General features: G+C 43.1%; 1 protein-coding gene and 1 pseudogene across 2 annotated transcripts in view; one reads left to right on the forward strand and one right to left on the reverse strand.

The window, feature by feature from the left end:
* Window positions 1-13,671, reverse strand: part of CLPB (ClpB family mitochondrial disaggregase) — a 146,432-nt gene that overhangs the window by 122,779 nt on the left and 9,982 nt on the right. The window lies entirely within an intron of this gene.
* LOC129506861 (U2 spliceosomal RNA) lies at window positions 1,276-1,380 on the forward strand (annotated as a pseudogene).

Raw genomic sequence — 13,671 nt, forward strand, 5'->3', positions numbered from 1 at the left:
CATGAGCAAAACTTCCAAAGACAACTCCTTGGGCTGAGGTCTATAGGAGGGAAGAGAGTCTCAGATAGGGATATGGGGCAGTTTTGAGTTATTCTGGCTAACCAGCTCTTCCACGCAGAGGAGGGAGGTACCACTTGATTTTTCTTCCTCTTTCTTTATAACCAATCAATACAAAGCGGCCACTGAACTTCAATCGTGCATTGTTCCAACTGATTTCCGGATCCTTCGCATTAACCGGCTCTCAGCTGCAGCTGGGGAGGGGGCTGAAGGGTAGGGAGTCCTGGCCCACCTGCATCAGAGGCCTGGAAGCAGTGAGCCATGCAGACTCAATCATGATCACTATCTGGGCAAAGGGCTCTGGCTGGAGCCTCGCAGAAGGTCCTGTTTACAGTAATAACAGCACCAGGCCAGGCTGTCAGAGCAGAAGCAGAGGCGCCTGGGGCTAGAATCCACACACAGCCTCCATCTGTGCCTTATCTACCCAGTTAGCCTGGGCTGAGAGGGGCAGGGGAAGGGAGGAAGAAGGCTGCTGTCAGAACCCAGCTCCAGTCAGCCAACTTCAGGCAGGTTCCTGGTGCTCTAACGCTACAAACACAAGGCATCTTCTGCATTTGCCAGTTGAACTACGCACTCTTTCAAGGCCCCTCTTGGGACTCTTCCTCTAGGAAGCTCTCCAGATGCTCTCCCTATCAGGGAGATGGCCCACTCCAGCACTGCCATATCCAAATTACTCCAAAGGGAAGTGGGTAAGCAGTGAGGGAGGAGACTGACGGGCATTTATGCAGCCTGCAAACTTCACAACTAGTTCTTTCCTATTACATAAGGTTTTAAATTTCTAGATATGAAGAATGATCTGCAGAGATCAATCAGTCCAATGCTTCCTTTTACACATACAACATGGAGGTTCACAAAGTATCAGCCTTGGCCTTAGACTGATTTGGCTATGAGCCTGAATCTTTCTGTCTTTTCCAGGCTGTGTGACTGTGGCAGGTTATGTTAACCTCTCTGAAGTTCAGTCACTTTACCTTATCAGCCTGCCAGATCTACCTAACAAGGGTGCTGAGCATGAGCAAAGGAATAATGTGTGCAAAGCATTTACACTTTATAAACATTAGTTGTCATTATCACAAGTGTTCTATTTGTTCAAAGGCACACAGCAGAGGAACTGTATCAGCCTGTCACTGAATAGTGCTGGATTAAACAGAATGAAGTCTAATGCTGGGTGACCATTCTTTGTCCCATCTCTCAGTTTCTAGCAGGAACCTGACACACATTATCGCTTCTCAGCCTCTTGGCTAAGATCAAGTGTAGGAACTTGACAACACATTAAAGTGCAAAGATTATTTTTTTAACTTTATTTTTAAATTATTTCAAGCTTACAGAGCAGTTACAATAATAACACATAAAACCTCAGATCTGTCCTTCGCTCAGATTCTCATTACATTTTGCTTCCTGTGCTTAACCCCTCCTTTTCTCTATTTTTTCCTGGACCGTGTGAGAGTTTCAGACATTATGCCCCTTATACCCAAATACTTCAGCACATATTTCCTAGTATGAGGCTATTCTCTTACATAACCACTAACCAACAATGATCAAATCTGGGACACTTAACATTGATAAAATATTTTTACCTAATAATTCAAATTTTGTCCACTATTCCAATAGTATCCTTTTATAGCAATTTCCCCCACGAACCAGATATAAGCCAGGATCAATATTAGAATCAGACATTGCATGTGTCTTCAGTTCCCTTTCATCTAGAACCAAATAGTTGCTTAACCTTTGATTGATTTTCATAATTCTGTCACTTTTGCAAAGTAAGGCTAGTTTGTTTGTGAATGTCCTTCAGTTTGGATAACGACTTTTTGAGGAACCCATTTTCTATTATTCACCCATTCATTCTACAAACTTTTAATGAGACTGTGCTTATTATATAGATAGGACTCTGAGCAGGATGAGTTCCAAAATGTCCCTGCCTTCAAGCCATTCACTATTTAGCTCCACACGGGGCAAATAGCTAAAATATAAGCAAGGATCCTGGAGAAAGTACCATGTGAGTATAGGTCAGAGCAACAGAACTACAGGGACAACTTCCTGAAGGCAGAGTAGTGAGCTGTGCCAGAAAGGACAGGCAGAAATACCAATTCCCTTGACCTTCTAGGATCCTCTTGAGGAAACATCTGTTTCCCCAAGCTATGTGTGTCCTGGATGGGATGCAGTAAAACATGAAAAGTAACAAAACAAGGCTAGAAAGGGGGTGGGGGTGGCCCAGGGCACCCTCATCTGGGTACCACTGCCCAGGGCTATAGGCTATGTCCCAGTAAGCAGCTGCCCTGGTAATAACTTGGTGACAAGGAAAAGACCCGTCTAGGCAGTTGAAGTGTGGGGAAGGGCCATGGGCGCCACCTACTGGCACCACACAGCAGGACTGTAGGCTGCTACAGAGAGCAGCTGGGCAGCTGGCTGGGTTGCCAGAAAGCGTGTCACAGTATGGCAGTGAGACACAGAAGTGGCTCAAACTTCTCAAACAGGGTTGGTACTTGAGCCACCACTGCCAAGCTCCAGAACCCCACGAGCTTTTCAGTGAAGACTGGACTGTGCAAAGCCATTAAAATACCTGCCCCCTACCCACCCACCCATAGACTGATAGGGGCAAAGACCAGGTTCATTCCAGTAACAAACCTTACAGAGCACCTTCTTCAAGCCAAGCTCTGTGCTGGGCACTAAGGGTAGAGAGATAACAAAGACATGGACCTTGCTCACAAGGAGCTCCCAGTCTGAACTGGGGTTGGGAGAATGGGACAAATACACAAATAAGTGCTTTAAGTATCACAAATGCTCTAAGAGCTCTTCATACAGGATCAGTGAGCACATAGCATACTTGGCTCTCTGTGGGGTGGACAGCTCTTGAATGGTGGAGTCAAAAGAACAACACTCCTTGAGCAGCCTACTATGTATCAGGCACCTGATATTTATGATCTCATCTGATCTTGTGACTAGTTAAGGACCTGCTTAAGGTGACTGGCTAGTAAGTGGCAGATTGGGACCAGGACCCATGCTCTCTCTGCTGAACCAACACTGCCTTCCAGGGCACATATCCCATTTTTTCCTTTCTTTCCCACATTTAGCCTAAGGCCAGCATGCTCAAGGAATGTAATAGGACTAATTAAACTGACAAAAAGTGATAAAGAAGGAAAAGCCTTAAGTGGAAAGGAGGGATCTGAGGGAGGGAGATACTCTTTGATTAGTTCTGCCTTCTAGAACCTTCTCCCCTGGAAGAGATCCTCTTCTCCTAGACTCAAGATAAGAAAGGCCCAATCCATTCCTTCTCTTCTTCATGGCAGTCTCCACATTAGCCCCACAACTTTCTCTTTTTTTTAAAAGATTTTATTTATTTGAGAGAGAGATGTGTCAAGTACTATGCCAGTGCTTTTACACATATTGCTTCAGAATTCATCACAAGATAAAATGTTTTTCTAATTACAAACTTCCCTTGGTTACATTACTCCAAATTTCCAGGAATCTTTCCACTAAGTTCCTTATATCCAAATACCACCTATCTCCAGGCCCAGACTAAACGCCACCTTGTCTATGAAGACTTAACTATTTTTTTTAAGATTTTATTTATTTACTCATGAGAGACACACAGAGAGAGAGAGAGAGAGAGAGAGAGAGGCAGAGACACAAGCAGAGGGAGAAGCAGGCTCCACGCAGGGAGCCCGACGCGGGACCTGATCCTGGGTTTCCAGGATCATGACCTGGGCCAAAGGCAGACGCTCAACCGCTGAGCAACCGAGGCGTCCCAAGCCTTAACTATTCTTACATACTAATTACAATTCTCTTACCAGACTGCAAGTTCTTCAAAGGCATAGGTCATCATGATACATGTTTATGCTCTTCCTCTATGCCAAGTGGGGCATAATGCTTATAATGGGCCTTAAGAATAAATGCCCAAAAAACAGAATAAATAAATGCCAAAGAAGATATACAAATGGCCCAGTAAATACATGACAAGATGCTCAATGGACAGACCCTTAGCCATCAGGGAAATGCAAATCAAAACTACAATGAGGGGAAGCCCGGGTGGCTCAGCAGTTTAGCGCCGCTTTCAGCCCAGGGCATGACCCTGGAGGCCTGGGATTGAGTCCCATGTCTGGCTCCCTGCATGGAGCCTGCTTCTCCCTCTGCCTGTCTCTGCCTCTCTCCCTCTGTCTCTCATGAATAAATAAATAAATAAAATCTTTAAAAAAATAAAAAAACTACAATGAGATACCACTTCACACATACTAGAATAGCTGTAATAAAAAAGATAGATAATAACATACAGTATTAGCAAAGACTGGAGAGATCAGAACCCTCATACATTGCTGAGAAGAATGTAAAATAGTACAGCCACTTTGGAAAACAGTCTGGCAGCTCCTCAATATTTATTTATTTATTTATTTATTTATTTATTTATTTATTTATTTATAAAGATTTTTATTTATTTATTCATGAGAGACACACACAGAGAGAGAAGCAGAGACACAGGCAGAGGGAGAAGCAGGCTCCACGCAGGGAGCCCGACGTGGGACTCGATCCCAGGTCTCCAGGATCAGGCCCTGGGAGGAAGGCAGCGCTAAACCGCTGAGCCACCCGGGCTGCCCAGCTCCTCAAAATTTAAACATAGAGTTACCATATGACCTAGTAGTTCTACTTCTAGGAATCTACCCAACAGAAATGAAAACGTACATTCACATAAAAACCTGTAATGTTCAGAGCAAAATTATTAAAAATAGCCAAAAAGTAAAAATATGAACATCCATCACCTGATGAAATGATAAATAAAATGTGGTATATCTATACATGGAATACTATTTAGCCATAAAAAGGAAAGAAGTACTGATACATGCTCCAACATGGATGAATCTTGAAAACATAACCCTAAATAAAAGAAGCCAGTCACAGAAGACCACACTGTATGATTCCATTTAGGAAATGTCCAGATAGGCAAATTCATAGAGAGAGAAAGTAGATTAGTAGTTTCTAAGGTCTGAGGGGAGGGGACAAACAGAGTGACTGCTAACGGCACTAAGGTCTTTTTGGGGTGAGGGAATGATGAAAATGTTCCGGAATGAGATAGTAGTGATGGTCACATAATTTTATAACATACCAAAAACCACTGTACCCTTTAATAGGGTAAATTTTATGGTATATAGATTGTATCTCAAAAAGAAAAAGAATAAAAGAACAAATGAATATTTGCTCATTCAGAGTCTGCTTATCAACTTCAGGAGGCAGACGGCTTCATACGTAGAGAAGCTCAACTGAGGGCTGGATGCTGCCCAGCAAAAACCTCTTTGGGGGGGGGGGGGGGAAGAAAACCTAAAACAGGGACTTGAATACTGAAGAGGAAATCCTGAGACCAGAGACCAAAGCCTTGGATCCTGTCTACCTGTGCAAAAGCTGTAACTAAGTGTCACCTGCTCTAGAATGGATCCTGCCCTGCCTGCTGGACTCTGAATCCCTGGGAATTCAGAGGCCTCCCCCAATTGTTTGTGCTTTATATCCTGTCCCTACTCACTGTCCATCTGTAAAAGCTGGTCAAACACACAGACTTCCCAGGAGGCCGGGGCGCTATCCCCCCCAAACAAAAGGGCATTGAGATGGAAGCCTCGGCTCAGCCTCAGAGAGGATTCTGAGGCAGCCTTCCTGGACCTCCCATCCACATGAATTGAGGGCCGGGAGCCCAGCCCGCCTGCCCAGCTGCTGTGCCCTCCTGCTGGGCAGCCTCTGGAGAATAAACAGGGTTTCATTCCACCAATCAATCAACCGGCCAGACTCTATCTGTACTGTGTGCCTTCTGCGTGCCCAGCCAGCCTTGTGTGACTAGGTATGGTAGAGGCAGGAGGAGGTGATCCACCTTGCTGTGATGGCACAGCCTAGGTGAGGAGACAGGGCTGAGAGGCAAGGAGTGAAAACTCAACGTGATACTGTATGGCAGAGACATTAAGGCTGTGGGAATCGGACAAGAAAGCTCACCATAGGCTAGAACAAGCAGTGACCTGCAGTGAGAAAAGCAAGTACTTTGGACTCCTATAGGTCTCAGTTTAAATCACACAGCTCCACTATTTACTAGCTGTGAGGTAGTAAGCACTGAATCTGAGCTTCAAGTTTTCTCATCTGGAAAATGGATATAACACAATCTGTTCTGCAATACTAGAGCAAGAAAGGAAGATAATACACATAGAGTGTCTAGTATTCTGCCTCACATACTGTGGGTATCTAATAAAGAACAGCTATTATTACCAGTGAGGGAGCGCTTTCTGGAAAAAAAAGGGCTTGAGGTGGGTGATGAAGCAAGAACTGGATCTCAACAGGACGAGGTGGAGCTGAAAGCACCGCAAAGGCTTCCAGGTAGGATGAGTAAGCTGCATATCTGGGACAGTGAGAAGCCAAGTCTAACTGGAATAAAGTTTTCAGGATGGAGGGGAAGGCCAGGCTTGGCTGGTGGAAGTGCGGGGTCGAGTGAAGGGCAGAGAGGAAGACGGATAAGGGGTCTGGATCTGTCAGTTTCTCTTCAGGAACCTTGTAGACTCCCAGTAAGGCAGACAGAAGGGGTTCTCCCTCTAGCTAGAAAACACTTCCTCAACAGGAAACGGGAGCCTAGAAGAGTGCTGAGGAAACTGTGATCCCAGGAAGCCTCTATCTGCCTCGGGCCTCTTCATCTGTAAATTGAAGTGGTATGCCACTTCCAAATGGGCAACTTTGGGCAAATTTCTCAAGTAATCCACATTTCTGTTCCAATGTCTGTGAAATGGGGCTATTAACACTTGCAGAGTTATGAGGATTTAGTGATTAAAGCCTCACATAATATCTGCCTCAAAAAAGGTATTCAATAAACATCAGCCACTGTAATATTTAACAATGTTATTAAAGTATTATCTTATAACATTTTATAGCACATGTACTGACACATGTAAAAATCATATGCATGAAAAATTATGCCATTAAAAAGTATTATCCTGGATGGCTCAGTTGGTTAAGAGTCTGCCTTTGGCTCAGGTCATGTTCCCAGTGTCCCAGGATTGAGTCCTGGTGCAGGTCCTTACTGAGCAGAGAGCCTACTTCTCCCTCTGCTCCTTCCCCCTGCTTGTGCTCTCTTTCCCTCAAATAAGTAACTAAATCTTTAAAAAAAAAAAAAAAAAAAAGTTGGGGGCACCTAGGTGGCTCAGAGTAGAGCGTCTGCCTTTGGCTCAGGTTGTAGTTCCCGTGTTCTGGGATTGAGTCCCACATCAGGCTCCCCACAAAGAGCCTGCTTCTCCCTCTGCCTATGTCTCTACTTCTCTCATGTGTGAATAAATTATTTAAAAAAACAGATCCTATAAAAAGTAAATAAAATTCTTAATATATGTAAGTTCTAGAAAAAGGAGTAAAACTAAGCATAATTGCCTGTTTTTTGTTTTTTGTTTTTGTCCCACTTACTATTCATTTGCCATGGGTTCTTTAGTCTGGGAGATCTCTGAAAGCTCACAGTAAAAGCTAACAAACACATACAGGGTAACAACTGAATATTCAGAAAATTCTATCCATTACCTTAACTTATTTTTCTAGTGATGGGGCAAAAACCTAGTGTAATTAACATTTAGTAACAAAACTTACCATGTACAGAGCATTCAGTATGCACTAGGCATAGCAAGCACTAAGTAGTTTCTCTCATTTAATTTTCTCATTTACTACTCATAACAAAAGTGTGAGGTAGGTCAATCATGATCTCACTTTGCAGAGTAAGAATCTAAGCTAGAAAAGGTTAGGCAACTTTCCCAAGGTCACAGAGCTGACCAATGGCACAACTGGAATTCAACTCTTGTTTTCTCAGACTCATAGCTGGGAATCAAACCTTGCCTTCTCAGACTCCAAAGTCCTTATCACTGGGATTCTTGCCAATGATAAGAGAACCTCTGCCAGACCCACTGACAGAGTCATATGGGAGAATCACTTGTTGCCTTAGGAGGGAGCCTGGACCTGGGACTCCAACTCAGAAGGGAAGAGAGGGAAGGAACGAGGGTGTAAAAGAGCCTCAAAGTTCAATAGTGAGATTTTTTTAAAGTGAGATTTCCTGAGAAAGCTTTTAAACAGGACAGGGACAGAGCAGGAACTGTGAGGCAAGAAGCTAAAGTGAAATTGGGGATTCACCCCAAAGATACAGAGGCAGTGAAAAACTAAGACACCTGCACCCCAATGTTTATAGCAGCAATGTCCACAATAGCCAAACTGTGGAAGGAGCCTCAGTGTCTGAAAGATGAATGGATAAAGAAGATGTGGTCTATGTATACAATGGAATATTACTCAGCCATTAGAAACGACAAATACCCACCATTTGCTTCAACGTGGATAGAACTGGAGGGTATTATGCTGAGTGAGAAGTCAATCCGAGGACAACCATACGGTTTCATTCAGTCGGGAAAATATAAAAAATAGTGAAAGGGATTAAAGGGGAAAGGAGGGAAAATGTGTGAGAAAAATCAGAGAGGGTGACAGAACATGAGAGACTCCTAACTCTGGGAAACGAACAAGGGGTAGTGGAAGGGGAGGTGGGCAAGGGGAGGGGGTGACTAGGTAACTGGCACTGAGGGAGGCATTTGACGGGATGAGCACTGGGTTTTATACTATATGTTGGCAAATCAAACTCCAATAAAAAAATATACAAAAAAAAAAAAAAGAGAAGAAGAAGAAGAAGAAGCTAAAGTGAGTATCATTAAGCCCAGTGACACCCTGAGCTTGACCATTTTCAGTATACTTGGATTTCTCTCCCTCAGTTTCTAAGAAAATTCCTCGGGGGAAAAAAAATCCAACTGGTTCTAGCCAGGCTGATATGATCTGTGCTATGGTGATGATTGAGGTGGGATTTTCAAGAAGCAGCACTGAGGGGCCACAGCAATACTGTTGGGGAGACAGCCTGACTGCTGCCCCTGCTGCGGGACCCTGGGGACTGCAGCTTTGTGACCTACCCTACCTCAGTGGCTGGATCAGTGCCAAAGAAGATCCTGGCACACACAAGCTGGTAACATTCAGATTGGTTCCTGATGTTTCTCAGATCAGAAAGGTTGCTGATCATGTCAACCCAACAACCCCACACCACCACCACCAAATCAACTACTGCTGCTGTTAGAATAAAGATAAAGTTCCTTACTATGGCCTTGAACATTTATTCTGGCACCACCATCCCCACCACTACACCCTTGAGCTGCAGGCCCCTTCACACTTGTCATCCTTCCTTCTTCCACTGGGTCTTTGTAAATAAAGGTTCTTTCTGCCAGAAAAGCTCTTCTGCCCTACTCCACTTAAGTTAACTCCTCATCAGAGCTCAAGCTTCCTCTGGGAAGCTTTCCCTCACCAAAAGAAATCCACTAGAGGCTCTAGGATTCTCTTTATCCTTCCTTGAAGCATCTGTCACAGCTATAATCTCTTTCTTTCTTTTGTAATTTTACATTTGCATGATCAACATGTTGAGCTGACTCAAAGCTCCATGAGGTAACGCCTGTATTTCTGGCATACCGCTGATCCATCAAGGCCTAGCAAAGTGCCAGCACATCGTAGACACTTTTTTGAATGAATAAAAGAACTAATGCTCCATTTTTATATTATTTTTTGAAAGAGAGGTCAGTTCTCTGTTTATAGATTTATTATAACTGCAAATAACTATTAACATTTGCCTAGCTCTTTATCATTTACAAAAAACTTATGCAATATTCAATTAAGTACTTGTTAACTATCTACATGAACAGCAATGAATAAAAGCATGGTCTGCCATCTATAAAACCCAGAGTATTGTGGGAGGGAAAGAAAACAACTTATCCCAATACGGGGTGATAAGTGCTGTCACAGAGGAGGTTTAGGAGGTTTAGGGTGCTATGGAAACCTACAAGTACTGGGAGGGTAAGGGCACTTGAAGCCTTCCTGAAGACATAACACTGATGCCCCACAGGATGAGTAATTTTCCAGACAAGAGTTCACCTGCCTGGAACCTTCCCCAAGACCTGGGAGGGTGGTCTCACAAATATTAAAAAGATACTTCAAAACTGAGGCCGTTGAAGAAGTTAAGGGACTTAGTGAAGTTAAGGGACTGAGGCCACACAGCCAAGCAGCAGTAAGGCCAACACAAGAGGCTCCATCCCAAGGCTGGGATCCCTTTCAGGGACATCCCCTTCCCTACAAGCCACCCCCCTACCCCAACCCACCCCCCATATAGGCCTTGACTGTTCTCTGCTTCTGTGCTTGGCCAACCACCCAACTCTACTGGGCTTCTGTGCAGTTGACTGGCTGCTTCCACAACTCACCTACCCATGAAGTTCAGAAAAAGCTGTCAATCCAGTCCCCCCCTCCAGCCAGGAAACAAGTAGGCAAAGACCCAGTCATACATCTCTGCAGAGCTGCTTGCCTAGTGTTTCAGTGTGTGATCTGGATCTTTCCAAAGGGACTTGGTTTTCTCTGCAGGGTTGAACACTGGAAATTGTATCTCAAAGTTCTCAGTGGGACCCCCATTAACATGATTTGGAAAACTAAGATTCAAAGAGGGAAAGTCGGGGATCCCTGGGTGGCGCAGCAGTTTGGCGCCTGCCTTTGGCCCAGGGCGCGATCCTGGAGACCCGGGATCAAATCCCACGTCGGGCTCCCGGTGCATGGAGCCTGCTTCTCCCTCTGCCTATGTCTCTGCCTCTCTCTCTCTCTCTCTCTCTGTGACTATCATAAATAAATAAAAATTAAAAAAAAAAAAAAAACAAAGAGGGAAAGTCTTTGAATCTTATTAAGGGTCCCAGAGCCAGTTTGTAACTGTGTCCGAAGTGGAACCCAGATCTGCTCATTCTAAAAATCTTGTATTCTTTCTATTAACATTATACTGCCTTCCAACATCCCAGTATTCAAAAAGCCTATGGGCGTTATGCCCTAGCATTCAAAAACCAGTGTGATGATCTTATGGAGCTCTCACAACAAGCATCAATTTAGAAGCCTTGATCTTTGGTCTAAAATAAAACTTTTGTTTCAATCTACTGTACACCACAAGGACATTGGTTTACTGGTTAAAAAAACTAGATGTTTGGTTGCTCTGATGCCATCATTAATATCTTCCCATCCAGCCAAAATGATACTACAATCAATAAACAGACAGCCTCTCTGAGGACCCGAGACAGCCAAATGTATTTACCAGCCAGGGTTTTTGTTAATTAGATAAAATCCCTGGATCAATGTGCAGAACATTTACCTATGCTCTAGCTGAGCACATTCTGGACACCTTAGTCCTGGCATAGGGACATCAAGTGCCTCAAGCCCCAAGCTGGGGCATCCAGGGACAAGAACCAAACCAAGCCATCAACGTAAAGCTAGAACAAATGTGTTTAACACTCAAGAAAATCTAACCCTTTCTTCTTTCCTGAACTGTAAACCAAATAAGACCTTTTTTCAAGGCACCTAGTAAACAAGTCTGAGCTGGTATGAACTCCTTGATTTTCTAAAACCATGAAACTAGAAATCAAGACAAGATAACAAAACAATCTCTAAAGTGATCATTGAGATTCTTTTTTTGAGAGACAGCATGGTATATACAGTGGAAAGGGTATGAATGACACAAACATTCAACTGCCTAGTAGACATCTCCACTTGAGTATCTCACTAGCATGTTAAATTTAGCATGTTTAAAACCAAATTCATAATCATTTCCCCCAACCCAGTTCTCCTCTAGCACTTTCATCTCAGTGAATAGCATCTACACAGTGATTGGGCCAAAAAACTGAAATTCATTAACACCTTCTTCTCCCTAAATCAGTGATATCCAACTCTATTCATTCCTTTAACATTCATTTATTAGTACATACAACGTATCAAGCACTGATACCCCTCTAACCACCAAGTGCTGTCTAGCTTACTTCCTCCACCTCTGCTGACATCTTAGTCCAAGTCATCACCTGCCAACATCCTCTCTTCTAGCCTATTCCAACAGCTTTCAACCAGTCTTTTTGCACCCACCATGGCTCTCTATCAATCTATTCTCCATGCAGCTTCTGGAGAAATCTGGAGAAAGTTACAGACCTAGATCATGTCACTAGGTCTTTCTCTCATTCTCTCTCTCTCTCTCTCTCTCTCTCTCTCTCTCACACACACACACACACACACACACATAAACACAGGCTTAAAATCCTTCAGTGGATGCCCAGTGATCTTAGTAAAAATAAAAATCATCACCATGACTACAGACCCAGTGTGGTATGGTCTTTGCTTAACTCTCCAGCTGCAGTTCATGTCACCCTGCCCTTACTCTCTAGAGTCCAGTCAGATTGGCCTTCTCTCACTGCATGATTTCTTCACATCTATCTGTTCTTGACTCCTCCAGGCCTTCCATCTACTGTTCCCTCCAGCTGAAAGTTCTTCCAACTTTCACTTCGTCCTTCAGAGCTCACTTCAATCCCATGTACTCCAATGCTTTCCCTTACTGATACATACCCTTTCCTCCATCCCTCCCAGATCCAAGGTTAGATTTCCAAGTGCCTTGTACTTTATTTTTTAAGCAACTGTGAAGATATAATTAACATGCCATATAATCCACCCATTAAAAGTGTACAAATCTATTGTTTTTAGTATATTCAGAGTTGTACAATCTTGACTACTAACTCCAGAACAGTTTCATCATCCCCAAAAGAAACTCTGGACTCATTAGTAGTCGTTCCCTATTCCCTCCCAACCCCAACCTCCCCAGTCCTTGCCAATAACTAATCTATTTTCTGTCTCTATGGATTTGTCTACTCTGGACACTTCATATAAATTGAATCATATGATATGTAGTCTTTTGACCTCTTTCAGTTAGCATAATACCTTCAAGGTTCACTGATGTTGTAGCATATAGCACTACTCCATTCCTTTGTACTGATGAATAATATATTCTGCTCTGCGGCTATATTATTTTCATCTATCCATTCAAACATTTATGGATTTGGGGGTTGTTTTCCTCTTTGGAGTATTATGAATAACATTGCTATGAACATTCATGTTCGTGTCTTCATTTCTCTGAGTTATGTACCTAAGAGCAGACCTGCTGGGCCATAAGGTAACTCTGCGTTTAATATATTGAGGAAATGCCGAGTCTTATCCAAGGTAGTTTCACCATTTCACATCTCCACCAGCAATACATGAGGGTTCCAATTTCTCCACATCCTGAGAAAAACTATCATCTTTCTGCTTACAGCCATCCTAATAAGTGTGAAGTGGTATCTCATTGGGGTTTTTTTGTTTTTTTTTTTCATTGTGGTTTTGATTAGTATTTCCCTAATGATGAAAGATGTTAAGTGTCTTTATGTATATTCAATATCATGTGCTCATTTGAGTATCTTCTTTAGAGATACCAATTCAGATTCTTTGCCCATTTTTAAATTATCTTTTTATTATTGAGTTAAAGAATTCTTTACATTTTCTGAGTACATATCTCTTGTCAGATACATAATTTGCAAATATGTTCTCCCACTATGGGAGAGTCTTTTCACTTTCTTGAAGGTGTCCTTTGAACACAAAATTTTCAATTTTTTAAAATAGAATTCATTTATTTATTTAAGAGAGAATGCTTGAGTACAAGTGGGGGTAGGGGCAGAGGGTGAGAGAGAAAGAAGCAGACTCCCCACTGGGCATGGAGCCCAACACAGGGCT

The sequence above is a fragment of the Nyctereutes procyonoides genome, unplaced genomic scaffold (assembly GCF_905146905.1).
Source record: "Nyctereutes procyonoides isolate TBG_1078 unplaced genomic scaffold, NYPRO_anot_genome, whole genome shotgun sequence".
Classification (NCBI taxonomy): domain Eukaryota; kingdom Metazoa; phylum Chordata; class Mammalia; order Carnivora; family Canidae; genus Nyctereutes; species Nyctereutes procyonoides.